Source organism: Falco naumanni, chromosome 11 (assembly GCF_017639655.2).
Source record: "Falco naumanni isolate bFalNau1 chromosome 11, bFalNau1.pat, whole genome shotgun sequence".
In the NCBI taxonomy this organism is placed as follows: Eukaryota; Metazoa; Chordata; class Aves; order Falconiformes; family Falconidae; genus Falco; species Falco naumanni.
Window position 1 is genome coordinate 21,153,844 of NC_054064.1, and position 25,427 is coordinate 21,179,270.

A 25,427-nucleotide genomic window follows, 5' to 3' on the forward strand; every position below is an offset into this window, starting at 1 on the left:
CAATATTGATAAGATTTAATGGATGATGTATTTGATTCAAGGCTTTGATACAAATGTAGAGTCTTAATTAACAAGTGATATATTTGATGCGGTGAATAATGCATCTGATTTAATAGAGGATGCACTGTATCTGCAGCTGAAGGTGATTGGTCTTTTTAGAGAGAGATTAATTCATTTCAGAAGATGATGTATCACTTTCAATATGAACTAAATAAAATTTATAATACTTTATCTTTTTTTTTTCAGCTTGCAAAGTAGCACAAGGAACAAGTTTGCCCTCAAGTGGACTTCAAAGGCAGATCATACGTCCAAGGCACCAGACAGGTTGAATCAGTGGTTAATCCATTCATGCTGTGATAGAGGTAGAACCAAATTCTGATAAGCCACTGCCTTCTCAATCAACCTTTGCTTTATTTCTAAGTAAAATTATACTAAAGTTCTTTAATTAGAGATCTTCAAAAGTGTAATAATCTTTGTATTAACAAGAATTTACAACAATACCTGAGAGAGTTGAGGCACAAAAGCTATTTGAACTTGAGATATTGATGATGTAATAGAAAGAGGAAGAGCATCTTTAAGCATTTATTTTTCTTAGGTCACAAAAACTATTTGGCAAATATGACAGGTATGTGCTTTAATTTTATAAATTCACCTCATCAATACCACTGCTGTTATATCTTGTAAAATTGGGGAACTATTACTTATTTGCTAAATTATCAGAAAGAGTCAGCAGGAGAGCTTCACTTTAAATCACTGGAGTTTTCAGTTCCTGCATATAGACAACAAACCAGTTTTTTTGCATTGAAAACACAGGAAGGCTGTGTGGAGTCAATATTCCATTTCTACTTTCTGTAATTGAAACCTCTGTGTTCACTTATTATTCTATCAAGTATTTATTTTTCTATTCACAGCTCCATAAATTCAATATTCTATGCTTTTAATCTAATTTGTTGACAAGTGAAAATGACCCAGGTTCAAGACAATGCCAGCTAGTTTTTTAAATTATATATTTAGAACTTAAAAAGTATTAGGACATGCATATATAACCCTTTGAGTATATAACGGTTGTCATACTAGTACATAATATCTCCAGTAATTTAATTATAAACATCTGACTGTTTGGTATTTAAGCAGGAAAATTACTATTTAAGCACTATGCAGTTAAATAATAATAAACCTTCTGGCATATTTTTCATTCAAAATTTTAAACTCAAAAATAAGATCAAAAGAGATTCACCAGCAATGAAAAACTATTCTGAAGTAAACTGGCTTTATATTTCCAAAAATATGAAGAATCTTATCACTGTCTTGTAGGTATACATTCAGTTTAGTGTGTACCAAAGTTACAAGCTAGAAGTAAACCAAGAAAAAATATTTACATTTTTAATCCTTGTTTAAATTTTTCACCCAAGAGTAAAACCTTCCCATTGACTCACAGCACCAAGAATAGCATTGATAAAAGATTATGATAACTTTAAAAAAAAAAAATTAATTAAAACCCCAAAACTTGGATACTATTGGATTGTTTTCCACAGCATAAAGAAAATAAGTACATCTTAATGATGCTTAAAAAACAAAGGGTAATGTATGAAGTAGGAAAAGGTTTACAGGTCCCTGTTTTTGACAGATTATGACATCTGTTTTTGTAACCCAAAGACTTGCTGTGTAAGATAAATCTTTGAAAAATAATTCTAAAATTCTATCTGTATGGTTCATATTAACTCTTAGCAAGTGATTTTAGATCATAAGAATTGTGAGCTATCCATAATTTAGCTGCTTATAGCTATAAATTCAAACTATTATACTCTCCTTTTCAGTGATGAAAAATATTAACAGTAAAGTTTTGAAGACAGTAATGCAATGGCAAATATATAATATCTACATTATACACTGTAAATGATTCAAGGTGCTAAAAAGTTAGAATTAAGAATATTTTCTTCCATTTCCCAGCTCATGGTGGCAAAATGCCACTGCAGGATTAAAAATGAAAAAAGATGGCATTGTATTGTCCGCTTTCTGCTGTATGAGATACAGAGTGGTAGGAAAAAAGTAAATGGAGGTAGGAAAGTTTCCATGGAGTGTAAATTGCTGTTTCAGACTTGTACAGTGTTATTTGCCCTCTTGACGTGGCTATGGAAGCAAGAATATACCACCTTTCACAGGATTGCAAAGGGTGTAGCCTAGTTTTGTTTACCTTCATGTGACACCTACATAACTGCTCTTCCTGCGGTTCTGAATTACAAAGTTCAAGTTTGGTGATGGCTTGGAAAAGTATGTTGAAATCTACAGCAAGTCTCTCGTACCTTCTTCTTGCTAGAAGTTGTCCAACTAGTAGAAAGGTGCCAGAGTTCATAATTTCAGGCCATTGTTTAAGGTAGTGATCGATCAGAAGTTAAGATGAATACATGATAGTTTTCCAGAGACTAGCTATGGACAAAGGATGAGAAAAGATAAGCTTTTAAAGGTTACAGAGAATGCCCACATACCAGGGTCTGTTCAAGGCTTCCTGGGTACATGATCACCTGTCCTGGTTCAGGAGTATGTCCCCCTCTTATCATGGAAGAAAGTAACTATTTATGGATCCAAAAGTGACATATTCTGAGAGCTGTCCTATCCCATGGTTTTTACTTCTCAATAAGCTTGGTAGGATGGCTTACTTTTGAAACTAGAGTAGTCACAATAATGGCAGTTACTCTCTTCTTTAATTGTAATTGTTCATGATACTGACAGGATTTGAATTTGCCAGCAACCGTACAAGCAAAGGTAAGTTATAGGCCACAAATCGAAACAAATAAATTTGAGTCCTGTTTGGTGCTGATGGATATTTGAATGACAGGGCTGCATGTCTGAAGCAACAAAAAAGCAGGAGGCAGAGGAACCAGGAGGAAGGCAAATTAAAAATAGAAGATGCATCTCTGTCACAAAAGTTCTGAAGTTACATATAGGTCTAACATGAAAGGGTGTGCCCTGAGATATTACATTTGAGGACACTTGGGAGCATCAGACCTGCTGACATAAAAGGTGGAGGATTGTCAGTTGCGGAAAACCGGCATATCGTGTACCTACACCATCTGTTAGAAGCTGACAAAAAGAGGTCAAATATCCCTAGGTTCTCTCTGAAACTGGCAACTCATTGACTACTCCAAAAGGAAACCTGATAATGAATTAGTGTATGTGTAATAGGGATTATTATTAGTAGAAGTACCAGTGACATTAACAGCAGTGCATTGGGGCCTAGGTGCAGTACAGGGACCAGGCAAAAATGGCAGTAAGGAAATACCCACAAAAGTGACAGATTCAGCAAAACAGATAAGAGATGTAAGAGATGCAGCCAACAAGCAGAATGAACAGTGTGATAGGAACTAATTTTGCTCTTGTTGACTTCTAGCAGAAAGAACATTGAAAGAGATGAAATAAAAAAGAAAATATGGACAAATGAGGAAAAAATCATCACGAAGGGGAACTGAGAGCAGAGAAACAAGCCAGTGTGGTAATGCTCTCGATACAGGCAGATGAACAGAGTTCACTACTACTTTTTTTTTTTTCCCCTCCCATATTATTTCATCCTCTTCTCATTTCTCCAGAAGAGCCAGAACACTGCACTGTGTGATATCCATTAGTAACAGGGGGGTTTACCCCCATTTTCTTGAAAAAGGAAGAGAAGAATATGTAAAAACTTCAAAACATAATTAATTTGTTTTTTTTATGAAATTATATTTTTTTCTTTTTTTAGTTAAATGAAACTGTGTGAATAATGTTTTTGGAGTATGAGACTGGTTGCTTTGAAGGAAGGAAGGATTAGTTTATCCTTCAAAAAAAATCTTGAAAATTTGAAAATGAAAATAACTTTAACTTTTTGAAAATTTAGATTTATTTTTACAATCTAAAATTACTCCAAGAAATGCAAACTTTGTGTGTATTGACCAAAACAATAATATTCATCTTTTTCAGACAATAAAGTGTTTAAAAGAATTATTTAACTCGTAATCAGCTTCAAGGGAAAAAGTAAAAAAACCACCAAAACACCAAAACCCAGAAACAAAACAAAACCAAGTTCAAAAAACCAAGCAAAAAAAACCCCACCCAAATGGAGAAAAAAATACACCACCACCACCACCCCCTGAAAAAAGCAAAACTGTATGACAATTTTTCTCAGGCAGGGTGAGATTTGAAGAAATACACATATCAACAAAGAATGAAGATGTTGATTTTAACTCCAAAATCACAAGAACAGGAAAAGGAGTTAGGAAGTTTTGACAGAAAAGAGCACTAGCTGGGCAGAGAGGGAAGAAAGAAGCTCCACATTTACCACAAAAGATAGGGTGTGTGGCAGGGAAAGTTGGCAGTAAAAGACTACAAGTGCTTTTATTGTTTTTCCAACCTTTATACTTCTTGTACTAAGAACTAAGCAGTGTTGGAATTTATGAAGAGTAACTGATTTCTGTGTCAGGTGTTTTTTGAGGATGAAAATAAAAAATGGCCTTAGGTCAGAGCTTTGAAAAAGGTATGTTTAAGTTACTGAGGTATCTCTTGGAGTCATTTGTGATGTTGGAGACATAGGGCAGCTGCAGAATTAGGTTCTACCTTCCTGAAGGTGTAAAAAACCCAAAAAGACTATATATCAAACTGTACCAGAGAAGATGCAGCCAAAGGTCTTAGATGCAACCCACTGACCTCCAACAAAAGTTATCAAGTACAGGATATGGTGTGCTGGAACTGCAGAATAGCAGGCAGCCTGACAAACATCCAGCAGTGGAAGGAGTTCCTCAGTTTTGTGTGCTTGGTTTTGTTCCGGCCTGTCGTGTCCGTCCCCCCCGTCCCCCCCCAACTGCTAACTTAAACATTAAAGCCAAACCAAACCAAACCCTCACCACCACCACCACCTTGTGTTCCTCTAGAACTCCACTGAATAGGTTATTAGTCTTCCTGAAATAAAAATAAAAATTAAAAGTCACAGAATGACAGAACGGTCAGAGTTGAAAAGGACCTCTGCTAAAGCAGGTACACCTAGAGCAGGTTGCACAGAGTTGTGTCCAAGTGGGTTTTGAATGTCTCCAGAGAAGGAGACTCCACAGCCTCTCTGGGCAGCCTGTTCCAGTACACTGTCACCCTCGAGGTAAAGAAGTTCTTCCTCATATTCAGATGGAATTTCCTGTGTTGCAGTTTGTGCCTGTTGCCCCTTGTCACTGTCACTGGGGACTACTGAAAAGAGCCAAAAAGCCTGGCCCCACCCTCTTGACACTTGCCCTTAAGATATTCATATACATTGATAAGATCCCTTCTCTTTTCTGCAGGCTAAACAGGCCCAGCTCTCTCAGCCTTTCCTCAGAAGGGAGATGCTGCAGTCCTCTAGTCATCTTCATAGCCCTCCACTGGTCCCTCTTCAGTAGTTCCCTGTCTCTTGAACTGGGGAGCCCAGAAATGGACACAGCACTCTAGATGCAGCCTTACCAAGGCAGAGTAGAAGGGAAGATCACCTCCCTCGACCTGCTGGCCATGATCCTTCTAATGCACCCCAAGGTACCATTTGCCTTCTTGGCCACCAGGGCACTGCTGGCCCATGGGCAACTTGCGGTCCACCAGCACTCACAGGCCCTTCTCTGCAGAGCTGCCTGCAAGCAGGCCAACCTGTAGTCAAGGTTTATATTATGTTCACAGTCACCAAGCATGTATTTCTTTACAAAACTGATTTTTCAATTAAATATATTATCTGCTCAGTGCTATAAGGAGTTAAATAAAATTCATTAAATGAATGACATAGGCAAAAGGATTAAAACTTGTACAGACATAAAAGCATAAATTCACTGCAGTATGAATTACGTAGTTTCTTCTAAGTTCCTGTATATGGTCTATGCAGTAGATTTCTGCCCTTTAGAAGTGGCAGATGGATGTTTGCCTGAGGTTTCCAACAACTGTTTTTCCAGTTTTTAAATTCTTTTTGCCATGAAGGGATATAATGATACTTCACATCTTGAACGTAATTTAATGAGAAGGAAGTTATTCTGCGAAAACTACAAGTGGCTTGTTTGAGCAAAACCCAAATTGAAATTTTCAGTCAAGGAAAACACCTAAAGACATAAGTCTCTGGCAAAAATTAAAGTCCTTTTATGGAACTAGTTTCCATTTGTAATTACCATGAAAAGTTATTTAAAATAAGTCATTTAGGATTGTACGTAATCTTTTAATATTCTAAATATTAATTAATATTTAGATAAATAAAATTAATATTCTAAATTAATCAAATCATATTCACTGCAAAGCAATTCATAATCACCTTCTTAACAGATTAATAAAAAATTAATATTATTTTCTGATTTTTGTTCAGTTAGAGCACAAACAGCAAAACACACCTCACCATGGGGAAATGCCAAAATAATGCCATGATTGCCTCACTGAAAATCATATAAGAAAATTGCCTGTGCCATGAAAACACAGGCAATTAGGAAAAGTAGATAAAAAAGAGGTTTGTGGTTGTCATGGTTTAACTCTGGCTAGAAACTATGCCCCACACAGCCGCTCGCTCTCTCCCCCCACAGTGGGGTGAGAGAGAGAATTGGAAAAGTGAGAAAACTCATGGGTTCAGATAAAGACAGTTTAAGAAGTAAAGCAAAAGCTGCAAGCGCAAGCAAAACATAACAAGGAATTCGTTCGTTACTACCCATCAACAGGCAAGTGTTCAGCCATCTCCAGGAAAGCTGGGCTCCACCATGTATAACAGTTACTCGGGATGACAAATGTCATCACTCTGAATGTTCCCCATTCCTTCTTCTCCCAGCTTTATATACTCAGCATGACCTCATATGGTACAGAATATCCCTCTGGCTAGTTTGGGTCAGCTGTCCTGGTCATGTCCCCTCCTAGTTTCTTGTGCCCCTCCAGTCCTCTCACTGGCAGGGCCTGAGAAATTGAAATGTCCTTGACTTAATATAAACATCATCAAGGAACAACTAAAACCACCAGTGTGTTACATTGTTCTCACACCAAATCCAAAATACAGCACTGCATCAGATACTAAGAAGAAAATTAACTCTATCCCAGCTGAACCTAGAACAGTGGGTAGCAGTACAACCTTTATCATTTTGTGTGTGTTCAGAGGAGTCATCATCAGAGGTTCTCAGGCATATGGGAATCCTGTTTTATAAAACAGGATTAAATTGTGTTAGGTGAAGTGCTTTTAGAACAGGGTTACCAAGGGGCATAAGAGAGTCCAAGCTACCAGAAAATAGAGGAAATAACTATTAAACTCATTGAGTAGTAATACTGGAGGAGAAGAATTACAGTGGAAAAGATGGTCAGAATGACCTGATGTTAAACAGGAAAAAAGCATAAGGTTTACTTTATTAATGTCATGCTTTCTTCAAGGTAAAGGTTATGCAATATCGTTAGGAACAACTAATCCATAATTACTGGATAGAAAAGTTAGGAAAACTGTTTTAATATTTTTGTGGAGTTCAGCTGTTACATTTTGTTTCTGACCTCAGGTATCCCCACCTGCCTCCAAAGTGAAATTACAAAAGCTGACACATAACTCTCAACTTAGTAATTCTTCTCCATTTAAAGAGGTAAAATACTACATCTACTTTCCCAGCCAAATGGGGAAGTTTGTTGCTATAGTTCATTGTGATTTCTTGGCAATCCACCAAAGGTGAACCCCTCTCTGTAATTTTCTTTTGTATTTGTTGAATAAACTCATTATTGAAACTAATACTGAATATCAGAAACTATAGCAGGGTGGGATAACCTGGTGGTAACAAACATGTAAATGAAGAACAGAACACTGTGTGCAGAGTACTATAAAGAGTAAAGGTTCTTGATAGAAATTATTTGCTCTTGAAAGTACTAGGATTATTGAGAACAGCCTGAATCAAATCCTCTCACAGCAGAGCTACATACTGCAAATCAGTATTAATACTAATTATATAATGAAAAAGATAATTTTATCTTAAAACAATAGCCCTCTTCAAAAATGTATGGTTAATCAATCTCTTCTGTGGATTAGAGCATAACATAAAGAAAAAAACAAACCAGCCTTTCTAATTGGTATTAATGACTTAATAATTAGCAATTCAAGTAAACTTGGATCTGCACATCAACATAGAAGGATGCCAAAGAATTGGGAGATTAAAAAAACCCGACAAACTCATGAAAGGATCACATTTTTATTTTTTTCAGTGTAGAATAAACATTAAACCTTTATTTCCAAGAGCCAATTCTTGTTTGTCTCGATTGCGATTCATGCTGCCAAATTTAATCAACATTCCACACTATATGGACCCAAGATTATTCATCTGGATGCAATTTATCTAAACTGTAGTTCAGTTCAGATTATCACTAATTCACAGATTTCTATAAAGTCAAGTGTCACTAGACTTTCTCTTTGTCTCTCTAGAAAATTTTGTTTTAGCCAAGTTGTCCTACTCCTCTACCACAGAGAATTTGCTAGTTATTTCACCCCAAAAATGCATAACAGTATGCCTGAACTTAAACAAAAGGGTTGTATTAAGAAATACTTATTTGGCTACTTACTCCCTCAAAACCATTCAGTTTACTCCACTTAGGTATTTATTTATCCTCACATATGCAAATGCTCATTATCGTATCACACTGAAGTCTTGAACCACTAAACTCAGATGAAGAGTCCAGGAAACTGAATATTTACAACTGTGTTAGGGAATCTGAATGTTTCTGCAAAAATCTGCTAAAATTTCTCCTTAAATTCACTGTCTGACACATTCTTATGATCTGAATCAAATGACTTATTACATTGCAGCCCTCATTAAAACAAAACAAAACAAAAGCAAACAAAACAAAACAAAAAAAGGCTGGGGCAGGGCAAAAGGAAAGAGATGGAGAAAGAATCCATTAAACAGAATCAATGGCAATATCTCCAGTCTCTGAAAATATAGAGACAATTTTTTATTTCACTCTGGCAAAACTTAAGAATTGTCTTAATACAAAAACTCTCTCTCAGAAATTCCACTGTTTTCAGTATAATTTCATTCATCTCCCAAGGCCTGCAGGTCTGACATATTTGAAATTTTAATCAAAAGTGAAAATGGAGTGATTTTTTTTTTTTTTTATAGGACTCATCTTGGATATTATAGTCTAGTTAGAATAAATCTTAAAGACGTGTCATTTCTTCCCCATACTTTCTGAAAAATTCCACAGCACCCTATTCTGGATTTTAAAAAATATTCTTTAATTTCTTGATGCTAGATAACTTCATGGTGTTAAATTCTCAATTCTAAGAAATGTTATTGGGGACAATTGAAATATTATACTTCAGTCTTGAGGAAAACAGAGAAAACTGCTGCTCTGTTGATATTGTAAGGATCTTTACCTCTCTTCCACATATAGCTGCAATATTTCACTTTGTTTACAGTTTATGGTGTGAGAAGTAGTACAATAAGTGAGGTTTTATCACTGTTTAATTATGTTAAAGTAGCTAAAAGATGCCTCAGCCTTTCAGGTATTAGCATGTGCTTAACAGTACAATAAAGTTATTTATAATAATGAATGTTTGTGAGATTAATTTAGAAATCTTAACCTTCTAATGTTTATTATCCTGCTACTTACAATTATTTTTAATAAGAATAAGAAATTAAATTTTAGACTTAAAATTGTAACAATGTTTTTCTTAGGAAAGAAATGAGATATTTTATAAGGAAGGACATTTCATTGTTAATGATTTCATAGCTAGAAAGGATAAAGCTATGTTCTTCTTCTATTAGCTTTTCTTATTCAATTTCCCCAAACCTTGTGTCTACACTAGTGACCTGAACTATGAGAGGTTATTTACAATAGAATTATCAATACTCTTGAAATCTAAAAAATTCAGAACTCAGTGAATGGCAAAGTCTTATGATCTCATGATATATTTTATATGGTATTTGTTACTGGATACTATAGAATTTCCAGACACAAAGCTCTAAGCTGAAGTTATTACTTTGATTTATATCAAGCAAAATGGCCTTTCAGTAGGAAGTGGACTACTGGACTTCTATTCCCAGCCATCTCCCTGATTTCCAGCACATCCTTAAACAAGGCAGATTAATTGATGCTTTTTCTAGGAGAATAATCAATATAATTCAATAGAAAGGCATCAGGCTTAAGATTCTTGCATTATTGTCATGTATGTAGTCATGGGTATTATAAGACAAATTTGGGGGCTTCTGATTCAATTATTTTAGGGGAATAATTGTTACAAACAATTTACATGATCAGTTTCCATTTTAAAGGTAATTTAACAGTTAAAAGAATCAGAAACCTATGCCTTAGGGTTTGATCCTGTTTTCAAAGCACCGGGCTTCCATTTCTCATGTGAAATTATTTTTGCATGTTTGACAATATGCCAGGGTAGGCTATGATGTCTCCCTGCCTGCCCAATATCTCAGTTTTGCATCTCCAATGTGGTAGTTTAACCAGATCTTTGAGGTACTGATTAATTGGGGTAGCACAGTTATGTAATCCAATGACTTCTCAACTGTGAGGAATGAGGAAATCTTTTTTAAGCGTGCTACTGCCAAAGGCATAATCACCTAACAGACTGACGTTTGACAAAGGCAGCAAACCATTAAAAATATTCGTGATTACAAATGAAAGATCCAGGTAACTACAGAGGCAAATAGGCACCTGTGACAAGCCTAAATTTTCTGACCACAGAATCTGCAATGATACCTCATCAACTGTAGATTGCTCTTTACAAAAAAAAATGAGGATTCTTCTTTAAAGACAGTGGGTCTCATGTTACAATAAGATGTGAGATACTCTCTTAGTTGCCTTTGAACATCCATAAATCATATTTTACTCTCATCTTTGAGAAGATTCAATTGACTGACCAGCTCAAGGGCTAGAAAGTAGCAGAGATGCTTCACTATTTTGTTAACACATTGAAGAGAATGTACTTCCCAGTGACCCACATAAAGTTTCTAAGATGCTTTTCATGTTCCTGGTATGGAGAACAAAAGTCTCTCATTCATTTTAATTAATCTATATTCTACAGAGAAAAAGAAAGAGTTATATCCATTCAAGATCACATAATTTCATGAAGATGGCAGAAGAATGAACATGTTTTATGGAGCAGTTTATCATCTATGACTTTGACTATTACCTTCTTTGAATTTTAGGTTCACAGTGGAAGTCTGTACTCTTGTAATAAATTATTCATTTCAGGCCTGTGTAGATGAGCATGAAAGCTCCATATCCATTACCGAAAAACACCCAATGAGATATAAACAAAGTATCATTTTGTCAAGTTCCAGAGCTCAGTACTTGTTCCCAGATAGAATTTCCTGAAATAATTACTCGTTTGAAAATGAATCCTTACTATGCATGACAGCAAAAACCAGCAGCTGGCAGCAAAGTATAGAGGTCATCATTCTTACCTTAAGCTATTACTGTTGTTTGGCAGGTATGTACAACTGTTGGGCAAGACAATGTTTTGAAAGGATTTGTAATTCCAGTGCACTATCACTTCTTAGTACAACAGGTTTATATCAACTATAAAGGAAATTAAACAAAAATAAACAAAAAACTTACTCCAGGTTAAAAGTAGACTTGATGGTTTCAGTGACTCTGGGTCATGCTACATTCATGTTGAAACATGTGATTAATATTTTTTCCTTATCAGAAGCTCCAATACGTTTTATATCCAAATACATGTTCCAGACAAAGTCTACCAGCTTTGTTTCAGGCTAAGATTAGTATTTTCTCTTCATTGCCTTCCAGCAGTAACTGTATTTTGCATTTATGTTCCTTCAGACTTAAAAAGATCCCAAAGTATTCCACAGACATCTTATACTTTAAGACCTAGAAGCTCCTGCTGAACAGAGGAAAAGATTCCTACTTGACTGGCAGCATTGGGTATTATTTCCCACTCTCTGAATTTTAATGTGACTGTGTCCAGGTGGAACAACATGTTTCGGTGTTATAAAGTCCAGTAATTGACAAGTGTGTACAATGTTTGCTGGATCTGATGAACAAAAAAAGAGAAGGGCTTTATTTTAAAGAAAAAAACATTATTTTATTGTAACCACAATCAAGACAATTATATGTTTCTATTGATAGTAACGAAGAGAAGTCAGTAACAAAACCCAAGACTTTACATAAATTTCATCACATCTGGGTGAATGTGTAAATTCTGAATGAAAAAAACCACCCTAGATTTAACTACAGATAATCTCTGCTCATCCTTGGAAATACTGCTGACTAAAGGATGTATCAGGTTCCAATGTTTACAACATTTATACAATTTATAAAATATATAGTTAATAAAATAGTAATTGTTGCCATAAAACTTATCTGTCTGCCCTGAAGTAAGTGTTATTACCATTCCCAGTTGTTCTTTACTGCTGCTATTGATACTACAAATTGATAGTGAACTGTGTTACTGTTTAAAAGGAAAAAAGCCTGTGGATTAGCAGAACCCACATATGTATACTTAGAAGCATCATATTTGGGACTAGGGGGTTTTCCCCCACTTGAATTTACCCATTTGTCAAAATGTACTTCTATGTATCACACTAAAACATCAAGGAGGGTGAGGGGGGGTGTGTGGTGTGTGCGCACACTAGGGCTTAGTCAGATACACAGGGTAGAAACTCTAAACAAAGTCCTGCAAAGTTACTAACTATGCCAGACAGCTAGTGTAAGTCAAGTGCAACCTCAGTTCCTTCACCTGCAAGATTTTCCAAAAATTATACTGCAATCAGAGGGAGCCTGTTTTTTCATTCATTTTTTTTTAAATACAAGCCGTTCAATTACTCCTGTGTGCCACTATCTGCAGCCTAACGCTACATGAAGGGGACTTAAAACATCTAACTTTGGTTACTTTGGAAACCAAATCTCCAATATCCTGGATGTAATTTCCAAAACCAGTATTAAAACCTGTCTGATCAAATAAAAGAACGCTAGCATATTATTTAGATTTTCTAAAAAAATCCCTTCTTAGTCACTGCTGCCTTTCAAAATCAGGCACTACTATATTTTTCTTGAATGTGGCCTGAAATACAAAACCTTCATGATCACTTTGTTTTGTTTGACATTTTGTCTTAGCAAAGTAAGCAGCTGTAGCCTAGGCGAGGTGCTCACAGGGGCAGAAAGGCCTCAGGGCCTGCAGCCCACCAGCCCTGAGGACATAGCAGAGAACCTTCCAGAACTACAGCCCCCACATGCCAGAGTGGCAGCGATGGCCAATCAGCAGTCGGGAGTGGGAGCCAATCAGGCTCAGGTGTTCTGTGCCTCATTCTAGAAATAGCTGTGGCCTCTGAGGGGAAGGCTCAGTATAGGAGCTGTGAGGGGCTGTAGCACTGCTACTACTGCTACAGCTGCTACCACCACCACCACTACTACTACTACTAAATACTACTACTTCTTTAGGGCTAACAGCAGGGCCAGCCCAGCCACGGCTGCTGTGCTTACCTCAGTAATTGCCTTTGGCCTCCACAACAGGACAGAAAAGTTGTGTGAGGAACTGTGATGCAGGCCTACCTGGCTTCAACGCAGAAGCTGTATTGCTCATTAACACTAAATATTTCCATGACTCCAAGTGTTTTGGTTTTTCTGAGCTCTTTTAGTCTATACTGTCAATTCTGTCTCAGACTGAAACAAAGGGTAGAAATATTTACTGTTTTAGGAGCACCAGTGTAGTTTGTCTCATTCTGGGACTCAGAATAGTTTAGGCAGCAGAGACAGATAGGCTCAGGGCTCTGCTGGAGCTTAGCCTTTAAACTTAGTGTATGTGTGACAGAAATGAGATAAAAAGCTTAAAGGAAAGAGATTCTGTTCCAGGACAGGGGGTTTTGTTTATTTTGTCTTTCTCCAGGATGTATTGTCTTAGTCATGCTAGGAATGCAAGATAGGCCTCTATACAGCAATATCTTCTGGATGTCAGTACCTTGAGATGTGCAGTTTTTCCTTGGTGTAGTGAAGGAGAAGGGTGATTTTTTTTTAGGAAAGTTGGTTCTACCATCAGTGCTTGAAATCAGAGTATGCTGATTTCAGAGTAATGCTACTGTAATCCTTGAGTCTCATGCAGGTGCTGGTGAAGTTTGAGACTCTGTTTTGGGTTCCTTCCCCCTCCATTTCCACCCACTGATGCTGCTTGAGAACATGCTCAACCCATCTGTATCCACGCTGGGTCGCTCAGAGATAATTGCCTGAGCTGGGGTCTTGCACTTATGCCTATTAAACCCCCTGCTCTCGGCAGGATGCTTACAATCCTGGCAATAAAGTTGCTGCAGAGCCCCTGCTGTGCTCAACAGCTTTAACCCCACAGTCCAAGGCAAGCACTTCGGTGGTTGTGACAGTGCTTTGAGAGTTCCCTTTGAGTCACTCGTCTCTGAGCTCAGGGATTTTGCACAAAGAGCAAATTCCCTTGAGTGACTTCAGTGACTTTAGTTCATAGGAAAAGTGAGCAGTGGACCCCTCTATCTAAATGTGGGTTTGGACTATCATGATGCAATGCTTTAAGTAGCATTACCTGAAGTTCCATATTCTGCCTGCGTTGTTCTTAAGGAGACTAAACTGTGTATCCCTACATGAAAGCACTATTTATTTTTATTTAAAATAGATCAAGGTCTGCATAAATGCATAAATGCCTTATTTTATTTAAGATAGTTGAATCTATTGCTATAAAAATAAGTTTTTAAGGCTACCAGACTGTATCTTCTCATGATCTGTCCTATCATGTAGTCAGAGGATCACGGTAGTGTTCCTCCAGACACCTTTCATCACTCCAGTCAGATTAGTTAAAATCCAACAGTCACAAGACTGTGTTATTTATATGCTTTGTAATGCTCCATAATTTCTGGGAAGAGAATTTTCTGAGACTATCACTATAGTGAATATTACTTGTGAATATAGAAATCATACATTTCTTCAAGTTTCTGTTATATCTGTATGTTGTAAATTTAAGTTGTATGGTCCTGCAAGCACCATCTGAGGAATGAGATTGGTTTCCCTCTAGCTACTTAAACTTATTATCTATATCTTATTTAAATATTAGTCAACTTATTTACTGTTAAGCACATCAAGGGGGTTATATTTCTGGTACATGGCAACCTGAAAAAGAGTAAAATTTCCTGATAATTTTAGTGTAACTGTGATGCCACAAGTACCTGCTATATTCCCTACACTGTTGCAATAGTCATATTCCCAGTGATGATTTTGGTTTGTCTTGATATTTAATGGTGATATTTAAAGGACATCATATTATCTGAGCTTTATAGAAAGGCAACAGAATATGGTCTTCTTTCTACCCCTGTTACAAATTTTCAAATTCATAGCAAAGGAAGGTGTCAGCCAGTGGCAAGGCTGCATCTGGTCCGAAAGAGAAGGGAAATGGGCTGAGTGGCATGTGGGAGCAGGGCAGAGCTGGTGATGCTAACAAATCAGGGCAACTGGTGTACTCAAAGGGCCCTGCCAGGAACTGTTGGCTAACAATTAGAGATTCTAGGTTATGACTAGTGTTTTCTGGCTGTTCTCTGTTTGTAAGGAATCCAAGCACCACATACATTTCTCTACTACTTCTTTGTGAGAGAGAAATATTTTCAAGAATACTTCAGTTGGAAGGGGCCTACAGTGATCATCCAACTGCCTGACTACTCCAGGGCAGACCAAAAGTTATATTAATGGCGTTTTCCAAATGCCTCTAAAACACTGACAGACATGAAGCATTGGCCACCTCTCTAGGAAGCCTATTCCAGTGTTTGACCAGTCTGTCTGTAAAGAAATGCTTCTTGATATCAAGACTGAGCCTCTCAATGCAGCTTTGAACCATTCCCAAACAATATTAAATTACTCTTACTGGTAATTAATAAATCAGCATTTTATTGGTGCAACCTAAGTGGCTGGTGGGAGATTTGCCATATCACTCACTCATGCAGCAAAATCCATAACTGTGATATTAACTCAATGACCTTCTTGGACATTTCTCTGAAGTAATGACTCGATGTAATTTTGGTGTTTTCCTGGTTTTGGGGTTTTGGTTTTTTTTTTTGGTGTGTTTTTTTTTTTTGGTTTTGATATGCTTGACTTCAAGATTTACCAGAAGTAGTGGTCTCAAAGGCATTAAGCTCATTTGTCTTCTGAAGTAAAAGTGGTGGCAGACAAAAACAGTTCTCTAGGCTTCCTCCCAGTGGACACACACTGAAAGAAACCAGAGACTGCTTAGGAGACTTGTTTTATAATGCCTATATTCTTGCAAGGTCCATCCATCTCATATCCTGAGCCAACAGGGCACACAGCAATAACCTAGGTAGCCTACACTCCAGACTGTTGTGTTGACCTTAAATTTATTTATTTCATTATGAAGGGAAAGTCAAATTGTATCCATGCCCCTAAGGATTTTTGGTGGTTGTTTTTGTGGGGGTTTTTGGGGTTTTTTTTTCTACCATTTGAAAATTTTGTGGGATACAGATTCCACCATCTGCTTTTGCTTATTTTAACTAATCAACAGGGAGATGTTGCAGTAGACTTCAACAGAATAATCAATAAAGGAGGCCTAGATAGTCAACCATGTGGCATGCTGGCTTAGAGCCAATTTCCTTATTAACACAAATAGTCTTTGGATTTCATATTAATACCCCTTGAGAGCTAGCTAAGATGAACTTGTCTGGGGGAAGAGCTTGTGAGGATACTGATTTTTGCTGGAACTGTTCTCGAAAAATAACTACGGTAAAAACAGTTGTTTAGCACACCTCTGAGTCAGGAACAAGCTGTCCTGTATTGTCATAGAAGGTACACTTTGTATCCCAGTCATGGCTCCTGGATTAGACAATGTTGAGACTTGATGTGCACTGAAACTGTTCAAAAAGTGAAGCTGATATAAACTACAGTAAACTTTAATGGATCAAAATAATTGTCTAATCAATACCAGTTTCTCTGATATCTTTTAAACAGCATTAATCACCATGAATTCATTTGGTATTAATGCAAATGTCGCAAGTACTTCAATTGGATTTCTGCTGCAACTGAAGATTAATTACTTTGACTAGATATTTGTACTAAAGTCTTACCCAGTATGCATGCATGTAGAAACAATAAAAATAATGAAGTGAAGAGTGGAACAATACTTCCATGTAAAAGTAAACCTGGTTTTGCTTTAGGAGTTAGACATTGTTAATAAAGATACATGCATTTTACAAATGAACCTGGAAAATTTATCTTCATCTAAGCATACAGAAAATATCTACCCCCATCTCTTGTTACTGTAATGGCATCATTGTCAAGATACTAATTTTTTACATATACACAACACACTGCCAGAAAAGCTATATGTTCATCATATCTTTTCGAGTACATTTATGTTACTGAATATTTTACCTCTCTTTCATGTGCCCTAGATGGGTAGCTAATAATAACTGTATTTAAGATTGCAGGATGCTGTGTAACAAATCCAAAAATGTTATTTCTTGAGTTTACATGATCAGACACATAGTAGCTGAATAACATTTAATTAAAAGAAAATGTTTAAAGAACATTATAATATCTGGACATATTAAATACAATTTTTGAAAATTATCTGGAGACATTTTCAAATTTTAGATACTCAAATGGTAAACCCTTTCTGGCTGTATACACACACAAATTTTTAAATAAAATTGCTTTGTAAACAGTCATACAATTTCTGTGAATAGGAGACATGATAGCTCCAAAATATTTAGGGACTGCCTTTGCAAGCAGACTAGTCTTTATGGCAATTGCAAGATATTTCCTTAAAAAGATGACACTTCATGATACCATTTCCTAACTTCAGTGTTAATTTCATTTAGAACTGCTATAAAACTGAAAGCTCTTGTTTAGTATTCAGAATAATGTGAAGGTCCAACACAAAAGTAATTCTATGACAAATGTTAGTTTTTAAATAGCATCATATATCAAAATTTATATTTAATTTTAAGGCTTCCAACAGATCCGCTTTGACTAATTCTAGGTATTAGTATCTAGGTATTGCTTTGTGTCTAGCTGGGTCTTTCACTGACATTGATGCTATCAATTAAGTGATCCTTCTTGATCAGTCTTTTCTGATCCTCTATCATGCAGCTTTAAGCCTGATTTGATTCCTAGCTATCACTTCTCTCCCAAATGTTTCTGTTCATGTTTCTATCTGATCAGGTCTTTGTCATTCACTTTATTCCATTCAATTTTCTTTCTTTTGCTGAATACATCCTATGTTTTCTCTGCATAATACTTCCTAAACTCAAATTCTAAAAATCTTTTTTATTAGTTATTTCTTCCATAACAGTAATTTCAAATATTTTTTCATCTGCAGAAAAATTAAGAAGCTCAGGCTAATTTTAACTTCCAGAAATTCAACACTTTTGGCTTCGGAAATGTGGAATATTGAAATTTGTCTGGAAAACAAAAGAGAGATTCTATGAGAAATAGCACATGAGATGAAAGACGAAAAATAGTTAGAATTTAAAATAAGGTGGTGTTAGGGGGCTTGATTGATTTCAGATCATGTGTTGTGATTGTTTTCTCCTAAGTGCTTTTGCTACTTGAATGGCTTCGATAATTTGGAAAAACATTTTCCCTATGATGTTATAATATTGTTGTATCAGGGTACTGCAAACACTTTAAAGTTAAATAAATATCTGCACTGATTTGGTTTGACAGCACTGATTCTTTTTTTTTTTTTTTTTTAATTCCCTCCCTGTACCTCTTGAGCACAAGAATTTTGTGCCAAAAATGTTTTAGAAAATAGCAATTTTCATGGACTTCCAGAAGTTACTTATGATGAACAAATTCTGAGCTTGTAAATGTAAATATTCATCCTGAAAAACTGATTTTTAAGGGCTCCAATCAGAGAACAAACATCCTGTGTAATTCATGTATCTAATCAAAGCTAACCAACACAGCCTGAATTTTAAATGTCAAATGTTTGCAATAGGCAAACAACACACATAATTCCTCATCTGTGCATATTCAAAGAATTTCTGTGCAAGACAAACACGTTATAAAAAGAAGTGATGTTCATCACAGTATTACTCAGCTCTTGTGAACAAGTACAGCTGTAATCCTAGATTTCTGGTGTGGTTTTTTGTTTGGGTTTTTGTTTTGGGTTGGTTGTATTTTTGGTTTTTTTTCAATTGAGTAATATTTCATTAACAATTTTTCTTAAAACTTTTTTTTCATAAAGAATATTTTCCTAATAGACTCAAGTACAAGAAAATCTTTCTCCTTTAAAATTTTCTGTCAGTTCTTCATTATTTGGATAATCATACTTTGCAGTCATCTTTTCAAATATATTTTGGTTTACATCTGATGAACTGAAATTTTAAGGTACCGGTGTATTTTGGGTGGTTTGGTTTTTTCCTCCTCATTTCAGCTTAGCTACTTCAGTTTATCTGCATTATTCCTACAATGCTTAGTGTCCTTTTAGAGTCTAATTTTGATGTCAGTCTATATCATTATTATACCACCCCTTAAATCTCTCTGTTGGCTCTTAAAACACCCCACTGATTTAAAGATCTCGTTACTTACCAGAGTATGTTCTGATTTTCTGACCTCTTCTCACTCCTTGGTGGTGACTTCAGTTAATTGCATGATTATCAGATGATAATATGGTAGCATTAAAATGAATTAGCATGTAATTACTGTTGTTCCCAAGGGAGATAGGGTACTTAAACAGTGCATGTTATTTCATGGAAAGCATGAAGCAGTGTTATTTCCACTGGAATACTCAGCTATCCACAGTTCTTGCTTTCTACAGTATGTCCACGGTACAAAATCCTAGAGGAGATTTGGAAATAGCTGATCAACATCTTCTTTTGCATCTTAGGTTATCCATGTCAATTTCAAAATCTTTAATTATTACAAGTATGTAATAAAGTGATTTCATATATGATCTCATTTGGGTTGTCTCATTCCCATTGTCATTTATTTGCTATAAATATTAACAAGATTAAACATTATAGACCTCAATAAGTCATCAGAAAATTATATTACCTAATCAACATTAATTAAATTTAATTATGAAACAATATTTTAAAAATACTAATGTTTCAGAAATGTATCAGATCTTGAGCTAGAAATATGAAGCTGTTATGTGCAGAAAATTACCTATGGGATATATTATTATTTAAATCTCATTTGTTCATCTGAAGAATTTACTTTTTAGGAGTCCCAGTGTCAAGGTGTTCTTATGCAGGACTAGCTGAATGGGATTTCTTCTGTCGCAGAAGTTGTGTACTTGCCTCTGTTGTCCTGGAGTTTCTGCATAGCAGATCAGGAAACTAAATGGAAAAAGATTGTGTTTTAGGACTGATTAATTTTCTAAATATCACATTGTACTTCTCAGAACTGTTTTCTCAAGAATGCTTCTTTCTTTCAGTTGATGACAGAATTTAGGAATTAAAAAAGCACATAAATTGGAAAATTACACAATGGATAAGAAATAGCTCTAACCCTAACTGCCAACTTTTTGAGATGAAGTCCACAGAATCACAACATATGTTCTATAACAAGGAGCAAACAACAAAAAATGAGTGAGCAACAAAAAAGTTTACTTACATTACCCTGTTGTGCAATTTATCATTGGAAAAGCACTAAAGATTAGGCTCCTAAATTCCATGGCTTTGGTGTTGATTGTCTACAGAAGCAGGGGATGCTTTCTTCATTACTAGGCTTAATACAGCTACATTTAGGGCACATTTCTGGAAGCACGCAAAGGTAAATGTTTTCAGCATCCAACTTGAAATAGCTACTATTCAGAAAATCTGAGCCCTTAGTTTTTAAAAGTACTTGGTGGATATTATAGAGAAATACCATAAATTCTAAATTGTAAAGAACATAGTCGTGTCTTAATAGAGGTAATGTACATGAAATGCAGAGAGCTAGACTGTTACTGTGATAACAATTTAATTATCTACTAAATAGATAAACTGTTCGTGATAAAGGAACAATCTTCTAGCTGACATTCTTTTATGTATATTATATTTTTTTTTTATGTCAAAGTATTTTTTTAATTTATACTAGCATGCCCAAATGGAAGTTTGGTGGTGGTGTTAGTTTTTTTGGGGTTTGGGTTTTTTTTTTTTTTTTTTTCCCTATATAAACTTACACAAATATGACTGAGGAGAGAATAATAAAAATATCAGAATGCATTCATCCATTTCATAAACCCAATGCCACTGAAAATGTTTAGATGCTTGAACAATGAAGTAATCTAAATCATAATTTCATTTCTGGCAAAAAGACCCCTACTTTTGTTTGCAGGAGAAAAAAAGATGGAACAACAATTATTTCTTTTCTACATGTGTTGCTCAGGTTTTTAGCTTAATTACAGATCAGATTGGTTAGTGTTTTATCAGTGAATGCAGAAGTAGCTATATGGACATCTACCTATACCTGTACACTACCTAATTGTTCAATATTTATATAAAAAGAACATAAATGTTTTACAATTCAGAACTATATTAATTTTCTATTATGTTTATTTTTATCTTTTCATAGAAATATGTACAAGATGTGTTGATGACTTTCAGAAGTTTAATATTCCCAGATTACAGATTGCTGTTTCTAGGGTGCATGAATTCATCTGATGATAACTTTAACTGTTTAGAATCTATGGCTTTAAATCAAAAGTGACAATAGAGTTTCTGCTGAAGATTTGAGGGTTTTTCCTTTATCTCTTTTCCTGTTATGTTTTTATAGCATATTTTTTTGATTGTTTCAAAGCCCTTCTCATTTTCCTCCTCTTCCCTACCTTGCCAATCTTTGGGAGGTCTATTCCTTTCTTTATTTTGCATGTCATCATACACATGTGCTTATGAAAGTGTTAGAGTTTTTACTTTTCACAAAGTGTTTTTTTTATGATTTACAGTCTCCACAGCATAATGGTATGTGTTTATTCTCTTATAACAAATCCTGGGCAAGTTACACTTGTTCTAGTGCTAAAATTTACAGGAGTTCTGAGAAGAATGCCAATGTATGCTGCCTATCAGAAGCGACTGGAAATAATCCCATAAAAGCACTAAGTTTTTAGAGATTCCTAGCATTGAAAAAGGTGGGAAGAAAATGTAAAATATTAGGCTTTTTTGATGCTCAAGTCCAGTGTTGTAGATGTTGTTCACAAACAGGCCATATCATAAGAGCTATAAGAAGGCATCTTTGTTTCATGCTAACTGTGCAGCATAGGAAGTAGATAAGTAAAATGTACAATAGCCAAGGTCCAACAGAATACCATTGTAGTTCATACTGTGGGTTACACCGTAAGAGGAAATATGCTTTGCAGAAAGTTTGATGTGACCTACATCAGTTAGTTTCTTGACACGTGAAATCTGCTGTGTTTGATTTTACTAATATTCCTAACTTGGATAAATATGAGTGGAAATTCTGCCAGAACAATGTCAGTCTGACTGACCTAAAAAGAAGTTTTTAAACTGCTTTTAATGGAGTAATGATTAGAATGGTTGGGGCACATGTAAAAAATAGGTTTATAAGGAAAAGATTAAGGCAAGAGATGTTTCTTTCATTGTGTTTATCCAAGAGCACACACTAGACAAAAATAATGATAGCAGACAAGAGTCCTTCCACTGAAGTATAGTAGGTCTAGTCACTATAAACAGACATTTTAAAAAGTTATCATAGAAGCATCTTCCATTTCTGTTTTCTTCACTGAAAATAGGTTTATATAATGTCTCAGTCCTTCATTTTTACTGGGCCCTAAGTCATTAACTGGGTAGGTAATATTACTCATCTGATTTTTCCTTACTATTTATTACACAGCTGCATGGCATTATGTTCTCCTTAATACAGACTGGGATTCCTATATTTTAAGTCAAAGCTCTTCAGAATATTTTCCAGTAATAATCTATTTCACGATACTTCGGTTTACCAACAAACCTTTACTGATTTCTCTTTTGATTCCTGTGTTCTTGAGCCATCCTGCACTGACAGCAGTAAAGAGTTTACAAAGCTTTAACATTGTCCCTGGAATCTACCTTTTTCAGGCATATTTGCTGCTCTCAAGCATATATGCTCTCAAGGATACATAAACAAAAAATGTTTTCACTGTCTTGCTAGTTTCTTGTCTTACTTATGTAGTATTTTTCCTTTTTTTTTTTTTTTTTTTTTGCCTATGACAGTTCAGAAATGTTTAACAAGACCTCTTTTAAAAGAAACCAAAGTTATAAGAATTTACATTTCATTTAATTATTTAAATTGGTTTATATCTTCAGATTTAAAGAAAATGTGCCTTGTTTTTATTTGATGCTCTTGTATATGTATGTTATATGCATGTGTGTTTGCACATCTTAGACTGCTTCATCTGAATTTAAGAAGCCAGGTTTGTAGCAGTGTCACACAATTTTCATAATTATTAGATCAGTGCAGCTTGGGCAAGTGTTAGGATAAACACAGTCTTTTTGGTTCTTATCACAAACGGTACAGCTGATGCTGGAATAGTGTATGTATGCCTGAGTGATGTATCATTTTTATCAGTCTAAATACATCAATAGAAGGAGTTTGAATGTATTTTAGGAGCAGCACAGATGGGAATTAGCAAACAAGTGTTTAGAGAAATATCATAGTGTTTTCCAGGTATAGATTCTTCTATCATGTCAGAATCTCCCTGGTCCAGTTTTCTCTCCCCACAGCATAATGATCAGAACAGTCATGCAGACTGAAAGGGCTTTTAAACTAGAAAGGAAAAGAGTGGTATGTTCAGAAGTTGCATCTCTAGCCTCCAGATCTGTCACTGAACCCACCTGGGATGAACTCAATACCAAACAGCGAAAGCTTTGTTAACTACACAGAACTCAATAGTTGTGCCAGTACCTTAAGGAAACTAAGAATCAGCTATCAAAGTGCTATCTTGAGAAGTGAATCAATGGAAAGTGTCCTGCTTGCCAAGTGTTTATTTTTAGCAAACAAGATTGCTTTGACAGGGTTGTTTATGTTGCCACTCATTAAATAACTGTATGTATGTTTTTTTTTCCTTTATGCCTTTGTTAAACATTTAGATGTGTAAAATCAAACATGAGCTGAGACTTCACCAGCTGAGACACCTCCATGGGTGGTGACTCCACCATGTCCCTGGGCAGCCTCTTCCAATGCTTCACCACCCTTTCAGTGAAGAAATTTTCTCTAGTATCCAATCTAACCTCCCCTGGCATAACTTGAAGCCATTTCCTCTTGTCCTGTCGCTTGTTACTTGGGAGGAGAGACCGACCCCCACCTGCCTACAACCTCCTTTCAGGGAGCTGTAGAGAGCAATAAGGTCCCCCATGAGCCGCCTCCTCTCCAGACTAAACAACCCATGTTCGCTGAGCCCCTCCTCATAAGACTCATAATCCAGACCCTTCAGCGTCTTTGCTGCCCTTCTCTGGACACTCTCCAGCACCTCAACATCCCTCTTGTAATGAGGGGCCCAAACCTGAACACAGTATTTGAGGTGCAGCCTCACCAGGGCCCAGTGCAGGGGGATGAGCACTGACTTTGTCCTGCTGGCCACACTGTTTCAGATACAAGCCAGGATGCTGTTGGCCGCCTTGGCTACCTGGGCACACTGCTGGCTCATGTTCAGCCCCCATCAACCACCACCACCAAGTCCTTTTTTTGCTGGACAGCTTTCCAGCCACTCTGCCCCAAGCCTGTAGTATGGTGTGAGGCTGTTGTGACCCAAGCGCAGGACCCAGCACTTTGCCTTGTGGAACTTCATACAATTGGCCTTGGGCCATCAGTCCAGCCTGCCCAGACCCCTCTCCAGAGCCTTCCTGCTCTCAAACAGATCAACAGTCCTGCCCAACTTGGTGTCATCTGCAAACTTACTGAGGCTGCACTCGATCCCCTCGTCCAAATTATCAATAAAGACATTAAACAGGACTGGCCCCAACACGGAGCCCTGGGGAACACCACTTGTGAGCAGTCACCAGCTGGATGTAACTCCACTCACCACCACTCTTTGGGATCAGCCATCCAGCCAGCTTTTTACCCAGTATAGAGTACACCTGTCCAAGTCATGAGCAGCTGGTTTCCCTAGGAGAAATGCTGTGGGAGACAGTGTCAAAGGCATACTAAGGTCCAGGTACACAACATGCACAACCTTTCCCTCATCCTCTAGGCAGGTCATCTTGTTGTAGAAGGAGATGAGGTTCATCAAACAGGACCTGCCTTTCGTAAACTCATCCTGATCCCCTGGCTGCCCTGCACATGTGTGATGGCACTGAGATTGGCTCACATAACCTTCCATGGCACCAAGGTCAGGCTGACAGCCCTGTAGTTCCCCGCATCCTCCTTCCTGCCCTTCTTGTAGACGGGTGTCACATTAGCCAACCTCCAGTCTGCTGGGACCTCCCCAGTTAGCCAGGACTGCTGGTAAATGATGGAGTATGTCTTGGCAAGCTCTTCCACCAGTTCCCTCAGTGCCCTCGGGTGGATTCCAGTCCCATAGATTTGTGCACATCCAAGTGGAGCAGCAGGTC